The following is a 25,123-nucleotide window of genomic DNA, read 5'->3' as shown; positions in this document are numbered from 1 at the left end:
TATGGCGCGAAAAACCTCCCCACACTTATCTTAAAACAACTATCCGCGCCTAGTAATGTGATCGCACAATCCGCGGACAAAACCACCCCCCTTATTCTAACTATCATACCCGACGCGCACGTCGCTCAAAACAAGACATCAATCCCTCATATCAAACCAACCCGGTCCACCCGCACCCTGGCAAGGATTCAAAAATGCAGAAAATACGGACTCGAAAACTGGACTCCATACTCTGAACCGGAACTGACCCGACATCTAACATTGACCAAAACACTGACTAACTACTGACCCGACACCTAACATTAACCGAGACACTGACTCGAAACAAAACAGACCTAAAATACGGACTCGACACAAGAGTACAGTGCAAGAATCATACCTGGTAACCGACGACTCAGAACCCGATGGTAAAACAGACGGCGAATGCACAGCGGGTGTGGTGGTTCAGTGACAGGTGGTGCGTGGTGTACGGTGGTCTCAGGGGGTATGACGGTGGTAGTGGGATGGTTGTGACGGGTGGCTGATGGATGGGTGGGTAGTGGTGATGGCAGTGGTGGATCGGTGGTGGAAAGTGGCGGTTGTCGGTACAGAGTGGTGGTGACCGGAGGTAATAAGAGATGGTGTAATTGGTGGGGGTGTGGAAAACGGTGGTAGAAATGGCTGTGGCGGAGATAATCGGTGGGGGTGGTGGTTATGGAAGTGGGATTCGCCGGAGGGGAAGGGTGAAAATGGGTTAGGGTTTCAAATGGTATCGTTTTGGGGTTTTTGAAAGGGGAACCGACTGAGATGATGTACGCGACCCGCATGAAGTGTGAAGCTAATATGAGGCGGGTCGCTTCGTCTTTATTATTTTTTTTAAATCTTTTAACCACCAGGCGACCCGCGTGAAAGGTAAGAGTTAGTGTAGGCGGGTCGCGAGTGGTTGTTGATTGCTGAAAACTTTTGTAAGTCCAGGCGACCCGTGTGAACTAGGGAATAACACTACGCGGGCCGCTTGGACAGTGCAGAACTGCACTTTTGTCAACAGTAACAGCATGTTTGAACTACAAATCGTTTTCTTTAATTCCCATTTTACCCCCTGCGTTAATTTCCGAGTTTTTAGCGTTAAACGTACCTGCATCACTGTTGGTTGATCGACGTCGGCTCCGATAAAGGCGATGAATCCTGCAAAACACTTACGACACACACACGACGCAAAGACACACAAAACAAATGCAAACGACGCAAAAACTCACAAAAACTAAACTAAAGACACGACACGGATAACGACGCAATATACAAACTCTACACTTGAGTTTTCACTCAAGAACCTACGTGGCGGTGCTAGGCGGGTCCGAAAGAGGAACGGTTTCCTCTTCGGTGGTATCGATGGGGCCTCCTATGTAATGCTTCAACCTATGCCCATTTACCTTCCACACATGCGAACTCTCCTCATCAAACAACTCAATGGTACCATACGGGAAAACCTCCTTCACGACGTATGGCCCGGACCACCTCGACTTCAACTTCCCGGCGATCAATTTCAACCTCGAGTTGAATAATAGCACCCGATCGCCCACTTTAAACTCTTTCAACTTCCGCAACTTCCTATCATGCAACGCTTTCGACTTCTCCTTGATACTCCAAGAACGATCATACGCGGCGTCACGAAGCGCCTCTAACTCATGGAGTTGGAAAAACCGTCTCCTAGCGGCCTCGGTCAAATCTAAATTCACCGTTTTGAGCGCCCAAAGAGCCCGATGCTCTAACTCAACCGGTACGTGGCACGCTTTCCCGTAGACGACCATAAACGGTGTCGTCCCTAATGGCGTCTTGTAGGCGGTTCGGAAAGCCCACAACGCATCATCCAACTTGTCGGACCAATCTTGCCTACTCTTCCCTACCGTCTTCTCTAAAATTCGCTTCACTCCTCGATTTGCATTCTCCACTTGAGCGCTCGTTTGTGGGTGATACGCGGTAGACAAGCGGTGCGTAACCCCGTATCTCTCCAACGCCTTCTCCATAACCGCATTGCAAAAATGCGTGCCGCGATCACTAATAATGGCTCTAGGCGTACCAAATCGCGTAAACAACTTCTTCAAGAACCTCACCACCACTCGTGCGTCATTAGTGGGCGAAGCTTGAGCCTCCACCCACTTCGAAACGTAATCAATAGCAACGAGGATGTACCGATTTCCACTCGAAGATGGAAATGGTCCCATGAAATCGATGCCCCAAACGTCGAAGACTTCTAATACCTGAATGGGGTTCTGGGGCATCTCATCCTTGGATGAGATGTTACCGGTTCGCTGACACCGGTCACACTTCCTCACAAACTCGGCCGCATCATCTACTACTGTCGGCCAATAAAAACCACAATCAAACACCTTTTGCGCGGTCGCATGCGCGCCATGGTGTCCGCCAGTCAATCCCTCGTGCACATGCCTCAGGATACTCTCGCCCTCTTCTCTACTCACACATCTCCTCAAGACTCTATCACCGCCTATCCTGAAGAGATAGGGATCGTCCCAAATGTACTTCCTAGCGTCCCTCGTCAGCTTGCGCTTCTCCTGCAAGCTCCAACTCTCCATCACAAACCCGTCGGCCAAATAATTGGCGATGTCGCTAAACCACGGGAGGTCTACGGCTCCTGCCGTGACAGCATCAATGGACTCGTGAGGGAATCTATCTCCTATCGCCTCCTCACGAATCTCCTCACGCTTCGGATCCTCTAATCGAGACAAGTGGTCTGCCGCCACATTTTCTGCCCCCTTCTTATCCCTAATTTCAATGTCGAACTCGGAAAGAAGCAGAATCCATCGTATGAGACGCGGCTTCGCGTCCTTCTTCTGAAACAAATGGCGAAGAGCAGAATGATCAGTGAACACGACGGTTTTCGAAAGAACGAGATATGATCGGAATTTATCGAATGCGAACACCACCGCCAACAACTCCTTCTCCGTAGTGGTGTAATTTTCCTGGGCATCATTCAACGTTTTACTCGCGTAGTAAATCGGGTGAAAATGCTTCTCCCGTCTCTGCCCTAACACCGCACCAACTGCGTAGTCACTCGCATCGCACATCAGCTCGAATGGTAAGCTCCAATCAGGCGATACGAGGATCGGTGCACTCACTAACCTCTCCTTCAGAAACTCAAACGCTCGAAGGCACTCCTCGTCAAAGACGAAAGGAACGTCCTTCTCCAACAGTCGTGTCATGGGGCGGGTGATTTTGGAAAAATCCCTAATGAAGCGCCTATAAAATCCCGCATGACCGAGAAAACTACGAACCGACTTGACACTAGTCGGCGGAGGAAGCTGGCTAATCGTATCTATCTTCGCTCTATCAACCTCAATACCTGCTCGCGAAATCTTGTGCCCTAGCACAATACCCTCGGTCACCATGAAGTGACACTTCTCCCAGTTCAGCATCAACTTCGTCTCTACACATCTCTTCAACATCCTCTCAAGATTCACTAGACACTGATCGAAAGAATTACCGTACACTGAGAAATCATCCATAAACACCTCCATCGAACTCTCGACCATATCCTGAAAGATCGCGATCATACAACGCTGAAATGTAGCAGGAGCGTTACATAATCCAAACGGCATGCGTCGGTACGCATAGGTGCCATATGGACATGTAAAAGTGGTTTTCTCCTGATCCTCTGGTGCAATAGGAATCTGGAAATAACCCGAAAACCCGTCGAGAAAGCAATAGAACTGCTGACCCGCGAGACGCTCAAGCATCTGATCAATGAATGGGAGCGGAAAATGATCTTTACGAGTGGCGTCATTTAACTTTCGATAGTCAATGCATACACGCCAACCCGTAACAGTGCGAGACGGAATAAGCTCATTCTTCGAATTCAGAACAACCGTCATCCCCCCTTTCTTCGGGACAACCTGCGTAGGACTCACCCAAGCTGAGTCAGAAATGGGGTAGATCAATCCAGACGCTAACAACTTCATCACCTCCTTCTTCACTACCTCCTGCATGTTCGGATTCAACCGACGCTGTGGCTGTACTACAGGCTTGAAGACGTCCTCCATCAAAATGCGATGCGTGCAAAAGGTAGGGCTGATGCCCTTGATGTCGGATAGCCTCCATGCAATCGCATCACTGTGCTCTCTAAGCACCTCAATCAGCCTCGACTTCTCCTCCTCTGTCAACTTCGACGAAATGATGACAGGCATATCCGGCTTCTCTCCTAAGAACGCGTACTCGAGATGGGATGGAAGAACCTTAAGTTCTAAGGGCGGTGGAATCTCTACCGGAGTACTCTCATCACTAATCGCATCTAGCCCTAATGGCTCAGCACTAACCTCATCGCTCTCATCTACACACTCCTCCTCTACCTCGTCTACCTCATCCTTAGAATGCTCGTCAACAACTCCCTCACCTACCAGATCGGCTCCACTAATGTACTCGAAGCACGTGTCGACACAAGACATGAATGAATTAAGAAAATAGACGGAATGACACGGCCCACTAACATCATCTCCACAACTAGGATGCTGCATCGCTCTATCGATCTCAAATGTGACAACCTCGTCACCCGCACGAAGAGAAATCTTACCGTCAAAGACGTCAATGATCGCCTTTGCGGTTCGAAGGAATGGACGGCCAAGAATAATAGGAACTCTCTCATCGGCCTCCATATCAAGCACAACGAAGTCTACTGGGAACACAAACCTATCGACCTTCACCAACAAATTCTCTACTACCCCCCGAGGATACTTGACTGATCGGTCAGCCAAGGACAAAGACATGCGCGTGGGGGTAAGCTCTCCTAGACCAAGACGCTCATACAACGAGAATGGCATCAGATTGATGCTGGCTCCTAAATCGGCTAAGGCGTGAGAAGGGGTAGCGGCTCCCCCGAAGAAACATGGAATCGTGAATGTGCCGGGGTCAGTCAACTTCTCTGGTAGTTTATTCAAGACTACCGCAGAACAACCCCCTGTCAGTGGAATATTCGAAAGCTCACCGATTCTCTCCTTACGCTTCAAAAGATCCTTAAGAAATTTCGCGTATTTAGGCATAGACTGAAGCGCCTCGATGAACGGAAGATTTATCTTCAACTGAGTAAACATCTCAAGGAATTTCCCGTATTCCTGAGCATATTTCTGCTGCCTGGCACGGGCGGGAAATGGAAGGCGGGAATGATCAATCACGGGTGCCGGCCGACCTCTCGTCGGCTGTCTCTCCACTCTCTGCTCTACTGGCGACTCCTCGGCGTGTGCTGTACTTGCTGGGGCTAGCCTCATGTGCACCTTGCCTGGAGCCTCCATCTCAATCTCCTCATCAACCTCTTCCTCTACCTCTTCGACCTCTCTCTCTCTAGCTACCTCTCCTACACTCCTCCCACTACGGGTCGTAATCGCCTTTGCTGACTGATTCGCTGGATTCGGGATAGTGTTTCCCGAAAACTGACCCCGTGGGTGCTCCTGTAACTGCTGAGCAATTCCGCCTACTGTCCTCTGAAGGTCGAGGAGGGCGGCCTGCTGATTTTTGAACTGAAGGTCATTATTCTTATTGATTTGCTCCTGATTTTTCATGAATGCATCGCTACGCGTCATCATCTGAGCAAACATCTCCTCTAACCTACTCGTGCTAACCTCAGGGGCTTTCGCACCACCCTGACTCTCCTGAGGCGATCCCCTATTCGAAAACTGACCACTAGACCCCGACCCACTAAACTGCCCTGAACTAGACTGCGTGTAAATACCGGGCCCTCTACTCTGATACTGACCAGAAAACCCAGGAGGGTTTCCAGACGAACGATACCCACTCGAATTACCACTACCTCGCCAGTTGGAACTAGAATTATTGAACGGATTCGTGGGACCCCTAGGCTGACCAGCTATATACTCTATTTGCTCAAGAGTGAGCGTGGGGCAATCTATGGTGTCGTGACCTCCTCGACAAACTTCACACCTATCGACTTTCTTCTTTATCTCACTCAACTCCTGCCTCATCTCATGCCTAATCTCCTCTTTCGCTCTCTCGACTGCAGCAGCTACCGATGAATCCAAGCTAACTTGGTTCACCCCTCGACCGGCCGAGGTGGTGCGCACAGGAATGGAAGTCCTGCTGGTAGCGCTGTAGTCCATATCGGAGTGGGCAAAACTCTCAAACAAATCGTTGCACTCTGCAACTGTCTTCTTCCCCATAAGCTGACCTCCTGCTGAGGTGTCGAAACGAGCCCTAATCTCTGGAGTAAGTCCATTGTAGAACTTCTCCACTAACGCCCAATCAGATAGACCATGCTGAGAACAACGGGTGATCAGGGTCTGAAAACGCTCCCAGGCCAGATGATACGGCTCATCTGGCTCCATACGAAATGAGTGGATCTGGTCACGAAGGCGAGATGCCTTGGCTGGCGGAAAATATTTGGCTAAGAATGCATCGCGAAGGCCTGCCCAAGTACGGAAAGTGCCAGCAGGCTGGGAATCGAACCAGACGGCTGCGCGTCCAGCAAGTGAGAACGGAAAAACCTGAAGATACCTAGCATCAAGATTGACACCCTCAATGGAGAAGGTGCTGCAGAGACGAGTGATGCGATTGATATGAGCGGGGGCATCCTCGTCGTCACGACCATGGAACTGGCAGGAATTGGTGATGGCGGTCATAATGTAGGATGGTATCTGCCAAGACCGATCGTTCGGGATCTCAGGAAGGGTGATGGGGGAATTACCACCGGCGAAGCCGGTGGTAGCCTGGTCGTAAACTGTCCTACGGGCCATGTGAGCTACGGGTGGTGGACTAGGTGGGCGGGTGGGTGGTGGGGAATTGTGGGGTGAAGATTTTGGTGTAAGATCGAAAAATGGGGTGGACTGAGAAAATGAAGTAGAACTAGAAGCACGTACCTCAGACGTAGATGACGAGAAGGAAGACCTGAGTGCAAGCGGCAACGGCGGCGGTCCCTGCGAGCGCGTATGGGGCATCCACTGCAAAAACCGAAAACAAACAAGTAAGAAGACTCTACTAAACGACTCGACTAAAAAGACACTAAAATACTTAGACACCTACGACTCAAACAAAGAAACAAAATAGCACGTATATGTCAAGTAAGTCCAAAGAAAGTAATCAGCGCAATCGCCAAGAATCCCCGGCAACGGCGCCAAAAACTTGATGTGCTGAAAATGGGCTAAATAAAACTAACTAAAATACCCTAATTCTAGACTCTCTAAGCTTTAAATTTATAAACTAAGACTCGACCTAAACCCTAAACACACAATCGGCAAGTGAACCGATCGAATGTAGTAAAGCTAAAGTAAGTCCGAGTATCGAACCCACAGGACTCTACTGACTACGCTAAGACTCTATCTAGACTCGGACTGACACGACATACTAAATTGTTTATTAATTTGGGGGGGTTTCTAAAAATCCTAAAAAAAATAATAAAATACTACTAGCAAGCAAGACACGAACACAAGCAAAAGGTCTGATCAGTGAGAATGAAGACTACCTAGGCTAGACGCAGGCTAAACTCGGATTGGATTCCTAAATGATAATGATGTGGTGTGAAACCGGGATCTTGAAATTCTCACCCCTAGGGAGATCTAAGGACCCCTAATCCCTCTCAAGAGCACACTAAGATTCCCTAGAGGTTGTTAAACTACCGGTTTTCTAGATTTCTTGTCCGTCCTCTAGTTTCTTGAAAGTGCTTATGTAAGACGCTCTACTTTGCCGCGCGAACGTCTAAAGCAACTATGGGTTAAATCTTGGCTTGATAGACAATGGGCAATTAATTCCTTTTAACTACTCCTAGACCTACCAATATCCTCGAGCCTTTCCGCGACGAGTCTAGCAGCACACTTGATTTTAATTAATTACCGAATATTGTTCCTAAGGTTACTAGTGCACTTTTCACCCTAGAGAATTAATGACCTATTATGTGATATAGACACTCACCTAAGTCAAAAACCCTAATTCAACTCTATTACGTGATAAAGACCGTCACCAAGAATTGAATGGAACAAATAAACGATTAACTAAGAAATCACAAGCATACAAACGCACCAAGACAAACTAACATAGTGTTTACAATGCAAGAAAAATCACAACCACATCAATAATCATATAAAAATCCAATCTTCGTTATGCCATAATCATCGCCTAGGTAGTTTATGAGTTTTAGCCGGAAAACATGATCAAAAACAAAGTCAAAATCAAGGTATCAACTGAATTCATCGTTAACAAAGTCTAAACAAACAAAGAATGCAAGAAATAGGTGTATAAAACCCGAATCTTCACTCCCGAATGCTCAAGAATGCTTTCCCGATGATTCCTAGCTTCCGGTATGCCTCCGACACGTTCACAGCCTTCAATCAGCAGCTAAAACAGCCCCAAAGATGCCCTAGTTCGTCAATACCCGGCTGCTGATGCGAACGTATGTTTTTATAACCGAAAACCCTAACTTGCCATGCAATCCTCGCAAGTCTGCCGACAGAACAGCTTTAGGCGGCCCGCGTGGAATATTAACTTGATCTTATGCGGGTCGCCTAAACTTTAAACACTCGAATTGTTTTACAAGACACTCGCGGCCCGCCTCACATTTCTGTTCAAGTTTACGCGGGGCGCGAGAGGGTGTATTTCTTCTGTTCCTTCTTTAAGTCAAGGCGGCCCGCTTGGAAATGCTCGTTTAGTCAACGCGGGTCGCCTGGAAGCTCCAGAATTGCCAATTTTCTTCGTTTCAGCTCCCGACTTCCTCGGTTTCCGTGCCAGCCTTTCGCCATTCCAGATTCTGCTCGTTTTCACTCCTTTTGGCTGTAAAGACCTGGAAACACAACTTAGATCAATAGTATGTACATTCTAAACTAAAACGACACTAAAACTAACTAACTAACGACTAAAACCGACGCGAATACCGATGTATTTTGCAATACATCAATGCTTTTCCCAGCTGTTGCCGAAATCAATAACACATGCCCGAAGCATGTCTTCTAGGGTTTGAATCGTGCGCTCAGACTGCCCATCCGTCTGAGGGTGATATGCTGTGCTCATGTCTAGCCGAGAGCTAAAAGCCTTGTGCATTGCTTGCCATAGTTCTGATGTGAATCGTGCATCGCGATCCGAAATGATAGAGGTGGGCACCCCGTGCCTTGAGACTACTTCTTTCAAGTATATGTCTGCTAGTGTGGAAAACTTGTCTGTTTCTTTGATTGCCAGGAAATGAGCAGACTTGGTGAGTCGATCCACGATCACCCAAATAGTATCGTTCCCACGCTGAGATCTAGGTAGGCTTGTAACAAAATCCATGCCTTGACTCTTGCACAAGTCAAGCACTTGCTGACATAGGTAGCGATGTGGGCCTTCATGCTAGGCCACCAATACGTTGTTCTGATGTCGTGGTACATTTTATCCGACCCTGGATGTACCGAGTAGCGAGACTTGTAAGCTTCGTCCATCACTAGCTCACGCAGGTTGCCATAAAGTGGGACCCAAATATGCCCTGTTACATAGTAGGCACCGTCTTCCTTCTGTTCTAATCGTTGCCTTGAGCCGCGTAAGGCTTCAGCCCTGACGTTTTCTGATTTCAATGCTTCTACCTGAGCATCTCGTATCTGTGCTGGAAGACTAGACTGAATGGTGAGCTGCAATGCTCGTACGCGCTTAGGTGTAGTGTCTTTCCGACTGAGGGCGTCAGCCACAACATTGGCTTTGCCTGGATGGTACTTGATAGCGCATTCGTAATCGTTCAAAAGTTCGACCCATCTTCGTTGACGCATGTTCAAATCCTTTTGCTTAAGGATATGCTCGAGACTCCTGTGATCGGTGTAAATAGTGCACTTGGTACCGTACAGGTAGTGTCGCCATATCTTAAGCGCGAAAACAACAGCTCCCAGCTCTAAATCGTGCGTCGTGTAGTTCCATTCATGAACTTTGAGTTGTCACGAAGCGTAAGCAATAACTTTATCCCGCTGCATCAATACACAACCAAGCCCCTGTATCGATGCGTCACAATATACCACAAAATCATCTGTGCCCTCTGGCAATGAGAGAATAGGTGCGCTGCAAAGCCTATCCTTTAGGTACTGAAAAGCAGTTTCCTGTGTATTTCCCCAACGGTAGGTGACACCTTTCTGTGTCAGTAAAGTAAGCGGCTGAGCGATCTTTGAGAAGTCTTTAATGAATCGCCTGTAGTAACCCGCCAAGCCCAAGAATTGGCGTATTTCCGTTGGTGTACGCGGTGCAGGCCAGTTCCTGGTCGAATCTACCTTGGATGGATCAACATGAATCCCATCCTTGTTTACCACATGGCCTAGAAAGTGGACTTCACGAAGCCAGAAGTCGCATTTTGAAAAATTGGCGTACAGTTGTTCCTTTCGAAGAAGTTCCAAGATAAGTCGTAAGTGCTGCTCGTATTCCTCCTGACTCTTGGAGTAGATCAGGATGTCGTCGATGAAAACGATGACGAACTTGTCTAGATAGGGTTTGCACACCCTGTTCATAAGATCCATGAAAACTGCAGGCGAGTTCATTAGCCCGAATGACATGACTAGAAACTCGTAGTGGCCGTAGCGAGTTCTGAATGCTGTCTTGGAGACGTCCTCATCCCGGACTCTCAGCTGGTGATACCCTGACCTCAGATCAATCTTGGAGTAGTAGCTCGACCCTTGCAACTGGTCGAATAAGTCGTCAATACGTGGAAGAGGATAGCGGTTCTTCACCGTGACCTTGTTCAGTTCGCGGTAATCAATGCACATCCTGAAAGTTCCATCTTTCTTCTTCACAAACAGTACTGGAGCTCCCCAAGGCGAAGAAATAGGACGAATAAAACCCTTATCCAAGAGCTCTTGCAGTTGCTTTGACAGTTCTTCCAGTTCAGTTGGAGCTAAACGATACGGTGCGCGAGCTATAGGTGCTGCTCCTGGAGCTAGCTCGACTTGAAACTCGACCTGGCGATGAGGCGGTAGACCGGGTAAATCTTCAGGAAACACTTGAGGAAATTCGCGTACAACTGGGATATCCTCCAATTTCTTTTCCTTCGCTGATGCATCAGTGACAAGTGCCAAAATAGCAGTGTGCCCCTTTCGTAAACATTTCTGGTCCTTCATGAAGGAGATGATGCCAACCACAGCACCACTCTTGTCGCCTTGAACTTCGAGAGGTTCCTTGTCAGAACGAGGAATGTGGACTATCTTTTCCTTGCATAAAATCTCTGCGTGATGTTGGGATAACCAATTCATACCAATGACGATATCGAAACTACCCAAAACTATGGGAATGAGATCAATCAAGAAGGTCTGACCGGCTAAGACAATATTACAACCCTTGACTACATGTGCGGCTTCTACACTTTTACCATTAGCTAACTCTACGACATGTTTGGTGGTTAAGAGTGTTGGTGTACGTTTTAACAATTTACTCACTTTCAAAGATATATAACTTGTATCAGCACCCGAATCAAATAAGACAGTAACATAAATATCGTCAAGAAGAAACTTACCCATAACTACATTGGGATCATTCCTTGCGTCTCCCCGACCCAGCACGAAAGCACGACCCCGAGCTTCGTTGTCGTTGTTGTTGTTGTTCCCCCATTGTTGTTGTTCTCGTTGCCCTGGTCATTATTGTTGTTGCGATTCTGGTTCTGGTTCAATTGGGGGCAATCACGTTTGAAATGACCTTCAGCCCCACACTGGAAACACCCCCGGTTTCCTCGCTGTGGCTGCTGTTGCTGGTTTTGTGGAGCTGGTGGTGGGAGTTGCTGATTCTGATTCGCAGGTCGTGAGCTGCTGCAGTCTTTAGCTTCATGCCCTAACTTGAGGCACCTCTGACAACGTTCCTTGTGACACCGTCCACTGTGGTGTCTGTTGCATCTATTACATAGTGGGTGAAATCCCCGATATCCACCTTGCCCCTGACTGCCTGATGATTGCTGACTCGGATTCTGGTAGTCATTTGCCTTGCGCTGCTGTGCTTGAGACTGAACTGAGACTGAACCTTTACTGGAATCCCCATCCCATTTTCTTTTGTTATCGCTGGGTGTAGCAGAAGTAGCAGCTGGAGTGGTAGCACTGATACGTTTGGGCAGCTTGTTCTGTTCCACTGCTTGATCGGTGAGTCGATGAGCAAGATGCTGGATGTCTTGGATGTTGTTAAGGTTAGCCGATGTAACAACACTCATCAAAAGTTATATTTATTTAAATAAATTGTCCAATAGGAAACCCTAATTGAGAAACCCAAGTGATTCTGAACAAACCCTAAAATTTTCAGAACATTTGAAATCAGGATCAGGGCCCCTAAAACTAAGGGGGGGTAAACCCTAGTTATAATTATCTACAGAAAACGCTGTCAAAAATTCAAAATAACACGAAACCAACTCAGCAAGCCTAACTGGGACACAAGGCTACCCTAGGGTAGATTGTTACCCCAGGCGAGTCGCGATAGGACCAGGGATATCTTCCGCGACACGCGGGGGAACCCATTTTCAAGTATAAATAGAACAGTCTGTTTCATGCAATTGAGTGTTCGTTCGACGTTCAAATTCGAATTGTACGTTGAGTTATAGCATAAACAGTCCTAAAACACACACGAATCCCGAATTGCTGCCACAAAACAGGGTAATAACTCGATCGCTATTACGATTCATTTTCCGACCGATCAATATATCCAATGAATGTTTAAGTGCCGCCCACATAGGGTTATACTTTGTCGTTCGTCGTTAATTCGATGGATGTTTAAGTATCGCACTTTGTCGTTCGTTGTGAGAATTTGATCTCGTGAGTTATTGTAAATGTTGTATTGATTACTAACCCGGTTTTGTGTGCATTATTATTTAGATTAGGTTAACAAGGCTAAAACCATATTCTGTCCGTGTTAAATCTGCAATGTGAGTCATTCTCTTTTTATCAAATGTTTTACAATACTCCAAATTATTTTCAGAATTATAACTTACAGTTATTAAGTTTATGTAATCACCAAATTACAGCCAGTATGTGGGGTATTGTGCACATTAATACTGTTTTTATCACTTTAGGTGGGCGAACCTAAAATTAAGTGATATACGTCATTCATTGGGGCAGCCAATGGTGATATGACCATAGTCACAGATCCGGTCGAGTGACAAATACTGTGGGTAGTTGGTAGATATCAGAAACATATGTAAAAACTCTTAATACTGTAAATTATAATAAACGAGTCATTTCAGTAAACTGAATGATTCACTTAGTATTTCCCGCTGACAAAACCTTTTTCAAACATGTTTCTGGTGATCTATTGTAATTCAGGAAAAGTGCTGGGGAGCATTTCAAGCTTAAGATAGTGGCTCATTATAAAATAGAGAAATATGTTTTCTAAAAATAAAGATTTCTCAGTAAAATTATGTTATTGTAAATTACCGGGATTTTATCCCAAGTTGTGAAATAAAATAATCGGGAAAAGTTTTTAGCTTTAAAAAGATCCTGATGATAAACTTCCGCTGTTAACCTCAATTAAATAAATATCACGGGATTTCTGTCCCGCGGCTCCTGAAACGGGTCAAACCGGGTCGGGGGCCGTGACAGAAATGAGGTGGTATTAGAGCCACTGAGTTAAGCTAATTAAGTATTTAGAGATACTTAATTTTTCCTGATTACTATTATATGATTATGTGTTTTATTAAACTGATTATTTGTTAGTTACAGTATGGGTAAGCAAAAGCTGCAAAATATCTATCTTAAATTAGATAGGTCAGTCTACGAAGAGGGAAGTTCATCCCAAAACAAATCTTCAAAACTCTCTACAATTCCTGAAGAAGGAATATTTGTGCGAAAAGCACAATATGAGAAACCGCTTTCTCTTAGAAAAAAGAGTATGATTATTAAGAAAAGTAAAGAGCAAATCCGAGAAAAGAGGATTAAAAAGGAAACCCAGGAATTAATCAATAAATCACCTTGGGAAGACAAGCTAGATGAAAAATGGGCAAATTTGTATATGCTAGCCACTGTAGCAGAACATGCAGATCTTTAAATACCCTAATTCTAGTAATAGCACTTCCTAGTAAATAAATAAATAAATCCGAGTGTGTTCTTTCCTGTTATTTTGTACAAATAGTGTGCAATAAAACTTCAATGTTTATTTGTTAAACTTTGTTTCAAAGTTTTAACTTAGTATTTTTGTGCATTTTGCATATATGATACACAGCATGAGTGAGATATCTGAAGCTTTTCAGAACCTCAATCTTTACCCGGTGAATGTAGAAGTTTCCCAAGATTTTACTGGATACTTTGCTGATGTGGAACAACCTGTAGAATTCAATGCTCCACGTTTGACAAAGCCAAAATGAAAGAAAAGACAGAATTATGTATGGGGTAGTCGTATCCGTAGGAAAAAGCCAGCCACAAAACTTCCTAAAATAAACAACCCTTTAGAAAAAGGAAAAGAAATTGTAATCAAAGAAAGTACTAAACAGCAAGAGATGGAAACTGAAGTCAAGAAAGATTCTAGGCAAATGGAAATACAGTTTGAGGAATATTCTAAGGATATAGAAATGGAAGTAGGACAAAGTTCTAGACCAACTCAGATAGAAATTGGAGAGAGCTCCAACCAAAACCAGGGAATAACTTTTCAGGAGGAAATAGATTTCCTATTGGCAAGCTGTGAAACTATTCAGCCTGTCAATACTAATGTTTTTACCTATCCTAGTGAAAATCCGCTCCCTATAAACCTTGAACCAGCAATCCCAGAACCAATAGTCCACTCTCAACCTGTAGAAATGGACGAATGGTGGACGAATGATTGGCAATTTCAAAATATTGTCAATGATCCTTATTCCTTTCTTCCACAATTCGATCCAGAACCCCTACCTAATCCACCAATGAGTAACGAAAATATGGCTGAACTTCGCCATTACGGTGAAGAATTGATGGATGCAGGAAATAGAATCAGGAAGATAGGGGGACAAATTGCCTGGAAGTATGATGAAAGGGAATTTCATTTTTAAGACGACAAGTGGCGAGAGATAGGAAGGTGGTAAAACTATAGTTGTGTAATAGTAAAAGAAATAGTGAAATTAGTCTGTAACATAACTACGAATAAAACTTTGTAAGATATTGTGTGTAGTGATGCATACTATAACCGATATAAAATGAAATCGAGAAATCGATAGTTTTGACTATACGTGTATTGTAAATTGTCTGATTGTTTGTGTATAATTGCTATTTATCAGATACTAATAAAAAATTATATATATTATCAGATGGCAAATATTGGTAATGAACCAGTAAATGAGGTTAATCAGTCGGAGCAACATCCAGGGGATCAATATATGACTAGACAAGATATTGAAAATATTGTTGCTCAAGGGATAGCCAATGCTATTCCAGCATTCGTTGCTGCTATAAAAAGTCCAATCGAACCGCAACATATCATTCCTAGTAAATGTACTTCTGAAGATAACTTCAGTAATAGTATAAACGGGGGTAATAATCATGGTAATCATGCTAATGAATCCCAGCACACGCCGCTCCCTAAGAAACTGAAAGCTGCAACATCTGGTTGCACTTTCAAAGAATTCCTTGCTTGTAAACCCACTGAATTTGCAGGCAATGAAGGGGCAACTGCATCACTGCGTTGGTTAGAGAAAACCGAAGCAGTAATTGCAATAAGTAAGTGTGCCAAAGGTGATCAGGTCATGTACGCATCAAATCTGTTTAAAGAAGGAGCACTTGAATGGTGGAACACTGTGTTACAAGCTAAAGGAAGAAATAGGGCTTATGCTATGACTTGGGAAGAATTTAAGAACCTTGTAGAAAGAAAATTCTGTCCTGAGTATGAAAAGGAACAAATGGCAAACAAGTTCCTAAATCATCGGATGATAGGTGTAGACTGTCGCGATTATACTTCGACATTCTTTGAATATGCTAGAGTGGTACCAACACTGGCTTCGCCAGAACCGGTACTCATTTCTCGCTACATTTGGGGATTAATTAGCGAAATTCGTAATATCGTTAAAGCTGCGAGACCTCGCATTATTGACGATGCCGTAGAATTAGCTAACACCCTAACTGATGAACTGATACGCACAAGAGATGAAGACAGGAAGAAGGAACTAGCTCAGAAAATTACCCAAGGATTTAGGATGGGTAATAGTAGTAATTTCAAGAAAAGAGGAGCAGGGCAATCTTCAACTTTGCCATTCTGCAAAATTTGCAAAAAGAAACATTTTAGAAAATGTAATAAAATTTGCAATTTTTTCAAAACGATAGGACATCGTGAAGAAAACTGCAGAAAGAAATCCATAATTTGTTACAATTGTGGAGAAGCCGGACATTTCAAAACAGAATGTCCTAAGTTAGTCAAACCAGTAGACAACAAACCCAAGATGACCGAAGGAGCTACTAAGAAGAATGCCAGAGCAGTTCAACTAACTACTCAGGAAGCTGAACTGATTCCTGACGTCATAGCCGGTACGTTTTTAGTTCACGACGTTTATGCAAAATTATTATTTGACTCTGGTGCAAACCAAATTTTTATAAATACTTCATTCTGCCAAGCTCTTAAGTTACCCTTAACTACCATTAGGCAGATTTTTACAGTCGAAACTGCAGATGGGAATGCAGCAAAAATCAATCAGGTTTTGCAAAAAGTAGAAATAGAACTTTCAGGTCATAAATTTGCTGCAAACCTATTGCCTATGAAATTAGCTGAATTTGATGTTGTGTTAGGAATGGATTGGTTAATAGCCAACCATGCTCAAATCATTTGTGATAAAAACTCTATAGAAATTCAAGCACCTACTGGAGAAGTAATCATGATTACAGGAGATAAACCTCGAAAGCCACTGAAGTTCATACCAGTAATGAAAGTTGCTAATTATGAACGAAAACAAGGAATAGTATATATGATTTCAGTAATCATTAGTACTAAAGGAAAAGAATTTAAGGAAATTCCTGTAGTCTTAGAATACCCAGATATATTCCCAGAAGATTTACCTAGGTTACCACCAGATAGGGAGGTAGAATTTAGGATTCATCTAATTCCAGGAACTACACCAATAGCCAAGGCACCCTATCGATTAGCTCCTACCGAAATGCTAGAATTAAAGAAGCAATTAGATGAATTACTAAGCAAAGGATTTATACAACCTAGTTCATCCCCTTGGGGTGCACCAGTGTTGTTTGTGAAAAAGAAAGATGGATCAATGAGAATGTGTATCGATTATAGAGAGCTAAATAAAGTTACAGTTAAGAATCGATACCCATTACCTAGGATTGATGATCTTTTCGATCAATTACAAGGCGCTAGGTACTTTTCTAAGATAGACTTGCGCTCCAGATATCATCAATTAAAGGTTCAAGAAGAAGACATACCTAAAACTGCTTTTAGAACTAGGTATGGACACTATGAGTTTACAGTCATGCCCTTCGGATTAACTAATGCACCTGCGCATTCATGGACATGATGAACAGGATCTGTAAACCATATTTGGATAAATTTGTAATTGTTTTCATAGACGATATACTTATTTATTCAAAAAGTCAGGACGAACATTGTCAGCACTTGCATGCACTCTTAACTTTGTTAAGAAAAGAAAAACTGTATGCCAAATTTTCAAAGTGTGAATTTTGGCTACAAGAAGTGCAATTCTTAGGACACATGGTGAATCATGAAGGTATTCACGTAGATCCCGCTAAGATAGAAGCAATTACCAATTGGAAGGTTCCACAAACCGCAATGGAAATTAGAAGTTTTATAGGTTTAGCCGGATATTATAGACGGTTTATTAAGGATTTTTCCAAGATAGCTGTACCATTAACTAAGCTAACCTGTAAAGCCATTAAGTTTGAATGGGGACCTAAACAAGAAGAAGCCTTTAGAATCTTGAAGCAGAAATTAACTGATGCTCCAATCTTAGCCTTACCAGAAGGAACAGAAGATTTTGAAGTATACTGTGATGCTTCAAAATTAGGATTCAGATGTGTGTTAATGCAACGCAAAAAGGTAATTGTGTATGCTTCCAGACAATTGAAGAAGCACGAGGAAAACTATACGACTCATGACTTAGAATTAGGAGCTATAGTTTTTGCCCTGGAGATATGGAGACATTATCTGTATGGAAGTAAGTTTACTGTTTATACAGATCATAAAAGTTTAAGGTATATATTTGGGCAAAAAGAGTTAAATATGAAGCAAAGAAGATGGATGGAAATCCTCAGTGATTACGACTGTGATATTCAATATCACGAAGGAAAGGCAAACGTAGTCGCAGATGCCTTAAGTCGTAAGTATCAAGAGAAGCAAAGGCGAGTCCGTGCTCTTAGAATAAATCTACAAGTAGATTTAATGGAACAATTGAAGGAAATACAGGAAACAACAATCAAAGATGATGGTGAAGGAATGAAAGGTTACCTAAAAGAATTGGGACAAGGAAATGATGGAATTTGGAAATTCCACAAAAGCAGAATTTGGGTACCTAAGCAGGGAAATTTAAGATCAAAGATTTTAGAGGAAGCTCATAAATCTAGGTATACTATACACCCAGGAAACAATAAGATGTACCAAGATTTAAGAAAGAATTTCTGGTGGATAGGAATGAAAAAGGATATAGCCGAATACGTATCTAAGTGTCTAACCTGTTCACAAGTTAAAGCCGAACATCAGAAACCTTCAGGTCTACTACAACAGTTAGAAATGCCTGTATGGAAATGGGAACTCATAACAATGGACTTTGTTACTAAGTTACCCAAAACCAGAAAAGGTAATGATGGGATTTGGGTAATTGTGGATCGATTAACCAAATCTGTTCATTTTCTACCAATAAAGGAAACCTTTAGTATGGAAAGGTTAGCCAAGTTGTACGTAGATGAAATAGTATCCTTACATGGAGTTCCACTCTCCATTGTATCGGATAGAGATAGTCGTTTCACTTCCCGTTTCTGGACAAGCTTCCAAGAAGCCATGGGAACCCGACTCAATCTAAGTACTGCATATCATCCACAAACAGACGGGCAAAGTGAAAGGACGATCCAAACTCTAGAAGACATGCTCCGAGCATGTGTAATTGATTTTGGTATTAATTGGGATAACCATTTACCCTTAATTGAATTCTCCTATAATAATAGTTATCATTCAAGCATCGAAGCCGCTCCATTCGAAGCACTGTATGGACGCAAGTGCAGAACTCCCGTATGTTGGGCAGAAATAGGAGAAAGTCAATTATCAAGTCCAGAAATCGTGCAAGAAACCACAGACAAGATAACCCAAATCAAGGAAAGATTGAAGACAGCTAGAGATCGTCAGAAGAGCTATGCAGACAATCGTCGCAAGCCACTAGAATTTCATATAGGAGACAAAGTACTATTGAAAGTCTCTCCTTGGAAAGGAGTAGTACGATTCGGTAAGAAAGGAAAACTAAGCCCAAGATATGCTGGACCATTTTCAGTGATCCAACGGATAGGACCAGTAGCTTATCGTTTACAACTACCATGTATCCAATCTCAAGAAATGTTTATCAGACGAATCACTGGTAGTACCTCTTCGAGATATAGAGGTAAACGAAAAGCTGAAATTTGTTGAGAAACCTCTTCAAATTGAGGATCGAAAGATCAAGTTTCTCAAACACAAACGACTAGTTTTAGTCAAAGTCAGATGGGATTCAAAGAGAGGAGCTGAATATACTTGGGAGCTAGAATCAGAAATGAAGCGGAAATACCCTCATCTATTTCAGTGAATCTCGAGGACGAGATTTTTCTTAAAGTGGGGAGGATGTAACAACACTCATCAAAAGTTATATTTATTTAAATAAATTGTCCGATAGGAAACCCTAATTGAGAAACCCAAGTGATTCTGAACAAACCCTAAAATTTTCAGAACATTTGAAATCAGGATCAGGGCCCCTAAAACTAAGGGGGGTAAACCCTAGTTATAATTATCTACAGAAAACGCTGTCAAAAATTCGAAATAACACGAAACCAACTCAGCAAGCCTAACTGGGACACAAGGCTACCCTAGGGTAGATTGTAACCCCAGGCGAGTCGCGACAGGACCAGGGATATCTTCCGCGACATGCGGGGGAACCCATTTTCAAGTATAAATAGAACAGTCTGTTTCATGCAATTGAGTGTTCGTTCGACGTTCAAATTCGAATTGTACGTTGAGTTATAGCATAAACAGTCCTAAAACACACACGAATCCCGAATTGCTGCCACAAAACAGGGTAATAACTCGATCGCTATTACGATTCATTTTCCGACCGATGAATATATCCAATGAATGTTTAAGTGCCGCCCACATAGGGTTATACTTTGTCGTTCGTCGTTAATTCGATGGATGTTTAAGTATCGCACTTTGTCGTTTGTTGTGAGAATTTGATCTCGTGAGTTATCGTAAATGTTGTATTGATTACTAACCCGGTTTTGTGTGCATTATTATTTAAATTAGGTTAACAAGGCTAAAACCATATTCTGTCCGTGTTAAATCTGCAATGTGAGTCATTCTCTTTTTATCGAATGTTTTACAATACTCCAAATTATTTTCAGAATTATAACTTACAGTGATTAAGTTTATGTAATCACTAAATTACAGCCAGTATGTGGGGTATTGTGCACATTACTACTATTTTTATCACTTTAGGTGGGCGAACCTAAAATTAAGTGATATACGTCATTCATTGGGGCAGCCAATGTGTGGTATGACCATAGTCACAGATCCGGTCGAGTGACAAATACTGTGGGTAGTTGGTAGATATCAGAAACATATGTAAAAACTCTTAATACTGTAAATTATAATAAACGAGTCATTTCAGTAAACTGAATGATTCACTCAGTATTTCCCGCTGACAAAACCTTTTTCAAACATGTTTCAGGTGATCTATTGTAATTCAGGAAAAGTTCTGGGGAGCATTTCAAGCTTAAGATAGTGGCTCATTATAAAATAGAGAAATATGTTTTCTAAAAATAAAGATTTCTCAGTAAAATTATGTTATTGTAAATTACCGGGATTTTATCCCAAGTTGTGAAATAAAATAATCGGGTAAAGTTTTTAGCTTTAAAAAGATCCTGATGATAAACTTCCGTTGTTAAACTCAATTAAATAAATATCACGGGATTTCTGTCCCGCGGCTCCTGAAACGGGTCAAACCAGGTCGGGGGCCGTGACAGCCGATGTCACGTGGCTCTGAATCTCTGGCGTAAGCCCCTTGAGATACAACTCAATGCGCTTAACTGGAGGGTCCACCATAGTTGGACACAAGATGGCCAGTTCGTTCGACCGTTTCGTATAAGCTTCAATTTCTGACCCCGTCATTTTCAAATGATAAACCTCCACTTCCAACTTGTGGATGTCATCGCGTGTGCAGTATTCCCTTTTGATCAGTTCTTTGAATTCGTTCCAAGGGGAGGCGTTAGCAGCTGCCAGCCCCAATATCTGAACTTGCACGTTCCACCAGGTTAGCGCGATTCCTTCCAACGTGCCAGTGGCGTACTTTACCCTGCGAGCCTCAGGGCATTCACACATCTCGAATACCGACTCGAGCTTTTTGAACCAATGGAGGAGTCCCACTGCTCCTTCCGTGCCACTGAATGTTCTTGGACGACAGTCCATGAAGTTCTTGAATGTGCAAACCGGTTGTGGAGCGTTTTGACCTATTGTGCATAGAATAGGACAATATTAAATACAAGAGTTGATTTAGGAATGTAGGATTCAAAGATCCTAGTGTGTATCCCATCCGCAGGGTATACTACCTGCTTGTGCAGCTGCAAGTGCCGCAGCTACTTGTTCAGCAATGAGAGCCGTCAACTGGGCTTGAGTCATGTTAACACGTCCAGACATGATCTTCATAGTAAAAGTAGAATAAGTGAGAATGGTTCGCGAGTAGTGCGATGACAGAAGAGTGTAAGCACATAGGTGTTCTCATGTAATGACGCATAGTAGGCAATGTAATCTAAGCATACTGCGAGCAAAGTTCTATGTAATTCTAGCATGTAGGCAATAAACATAAACCTTATTACCAAGGATGTTGAGTCTTGCACGTGGAGCGAAGCGTCGTTGTGGATCGTTGTGAGCACTGTGGTTTTAATAAAAACGTTTTTCTCATATTAAAACCAAGTTCTCTATAACCAATGGCTCTGATACCAATCTGTCACACCCCCAAAATCCACACGCGGTGTACCACCGCTTGGAGGCGTGACATGACCAGGATCAAGCCACCAATCATATTGAACATAGTATATAATAATCGAAGTAGTTTGTAAAAACCCAATTCAATACAATTGATGTTCAAACCAACCATAGTTTAAGTAGCGGAAGCATAATATGAAAACCCAAGGTATGTAATAAGTTCAAGTGTTATAAAGTTTAACATAACATCCACGATCCATGCTCCACAACGACCTGCTCCTCCCTGTGCAAGCTCCATATGTACCTAAGGTCCTGCAAGGCATGCAGCAGAGAGTCAACAACTAGTTGAGCGAGTTCACAGTTAATAGTTCAATAATCGTAATAGTATAGTAAGCCTTGTGTTCGCTCAATAAGTCATGTATCGTATTAGTTCGTATCGCGGCCCTCTAGACATGTATGCGAAGATTAGGGAAAGTACCCAAGTATTCTAGACTAGGTATATTTGTATCGCGGTCACCCGGCATGTGTGCGAAGTTTAGTGTATAGTTCGCGGCCTTCCTAGGCATGTTTGCGAAGATTAGTCATATTATCGCGGCCAACCCCGGCGTGTGTGCGAAGATCAGTTCTATAAGTATCACTAGTCTAGTCGTATCTTATCAATAACCCTTCCTCACCCGAGGACCATATCACTAAGTTCCATTAGCTAAGAATGTACAAGTAAATAATCCAATCCCATTCCCACCCTGGGAACCCCATGCCTTGGCTGTGTGAACTCACCTTAGTTTGCTCGGTATGCTAGGTTATGCGCTCACAAGTTATCAATCAAGTCCTATAGTGTGCACGTGTATTAAATCAGTTCATGTTCGTAATGATACGCATGTAATCTATGTCACAAAGCGTTTGACAGTTAACATCATGTATCACATAAGCAGCTAATCACATTCATGCAACTCAAGCTTTACATTCAAGGCTTTCTCAGTTTGTTTCAACTCAGTTACTCATCAACAGTCTTGGTAAGTTTAACCGTGTTACAACGTTAATCAGAATTAACAGAACTAGCATGCATAGTAGCGTTAACACACGTAACAGGGTTAACACATCAACAGGGTTAACATACTAACAAGGTTAACACATTTAGACAAAGCACATCAAAGAAAGTCGGACAATACTTAATCACTTAAAACTCGGACAACACTATTTCAATCAAAACTCGGACACCCTTTATAATCATACAACATGTTCGGACATATGCTACTAGAAAAAGTCGGACCATGTCCCTAGACATGAAACTCGGACCAAGGTATCCATTAGAAAGGTCGGACATCCATCCCCTTTTACAAAACTCGGACACCCCATGCATTATACAAAAGTCGGACCAATCAAAACATTTCAAAAGTCGGACCCCTTGATCCCCCTTTAAAGTTCGGACCTTTTGTTCCCCCCATTAAAATTCGGACCTAAGGTCCTTATGCAATAAAAGTCGGACTCTAAGTCCCTTATATATAATTCGGACAAGGTATCTCTTGAAAGTTCGGACTAGGTATCATACACATAAAGTTCGGACTCAAAACCCTTGTCGCGCACAGAAACATAAAATGAACAATGTAACAGTTACGTATCGTTTATATGATCATGAAACCCTAATCTCATACTTTCACAGTACAGAAATCAAACTAACCATCAATAGTTCCAACATATCATACATCTTAATCATCAGGCAAATGATTACACAACAATCATATTCATTTCTCAATAATCATCATAAATCAATAAGCACAGAACTATCATATGAAGAACTAGGGTTTTAGCATGAATCAATCAATCAAGGATTAACAACAAACAATCATTAAACAATTACCTTGGATTGATTCTAGACACAGAGAGGAATCAAGAGTGATGAAGAGCTTGTGCCAATGGTGACGCAAATGATTGTAGAGAAAATCTTAGGTACGTCTGATGATTGTGTGGTGATTAGTGAAGGGGATTAGGGTTAAGCATGATTAGAATTTCACTAATGACTCTATACATCCCTAAGTATCATCTTTTACATAAAACACCCATCACAATATAATTTTACAGTTTCATCACCAAGTTCATGTATTTGTCACACTTAACAGATAATCATGCACAATTACAATACACTTTATTAAATCAAAACGTGTATAGTTACAAAGCAACAAATTGTGCAAGTAAACAACTAAACAAACAGTGAACGTGCAATATATGCGAAAGTAGAATCTCAGAAACTCGAGTTGTCACAATCTTTTCGTCTCATAATTCCAACTTTGGCAGTTAACAGCAATGTGTCCTCGATAACCGCATTGGTAACACACTCTGTTATCGTACCATGTACCACCTTCACACCAAATGCTCAGATCATAGCATTGTTTGGCTTGGTGATATTCCTTCCTTATGTTCGTTGGATTTGACTTTTGAGTACTGTGGTCCGACCTGCACCACTTATTGCCAACAATTTTTGAGTTTTCATTTTTTACTTTTTGTAATTTTTGATTTTGATTGGATGATCGATCTAATGAGCTGTTATTTTCTTTTTAAACAATTTTCTTTTTTTTTAATTTTTTGTTTCTGTTCCGTTTTCTTCTTCAAAGGTTTTTGCTTAGAGCATTCACCTTTTTCAGTTGATTGCAGAACAGTTTTCTGAAACTTTTCCTTTAATTTCAAAAACAATTTTTGTTTTTCAATTTTTAAATTTCATCATCAGATTTCTCATCGCAATCTTCAACTTTGACATTGTCAAAGTTTGTGACATCGTCACTTATTGGAACAGAATTGATCGGTCTTGGACAGGGAAAATTCAAACTGTCTGATGAAGTCACAAAACCTTTCAATTTCTTTTCAAGTTCATCAATCTTGTTTCTTGAATTCTCAGCTTCATTTTCAAGCTGAGATATTCTTTCAAGATGAGACTTGATAGATTTTTCATTCTCACTCTTCATGTTTTCAAGAAGAGACTTTTCATTTTCCAAAACTTTTATCTGTTCTTGAAATTTTGTTTCATTTGCTTTCAAGTTCTTGTTCTCAAGCTTTATCCAGAAATCCTCATTTTCTGATTTCGACTCCTTTTCTTCTA

Source organism: Helianthus annuus, chromosome 15 (assembly GCF_002127325.2).
Source record: "Helianthus annuus cultivar XRQ/B chromosome 15, HanXRQr2.0-SUNRISE, whole genome shotgun sequence".
Lineage (NCBI taxonomy): Eukaryota > Viridiplantae > Streptophyta > Magnoliopsida > Asterales > Asteraceae > Helianthus > Helianthus annuus.
Note: the sequence above shows the minus strand (reverse complement) of the source record.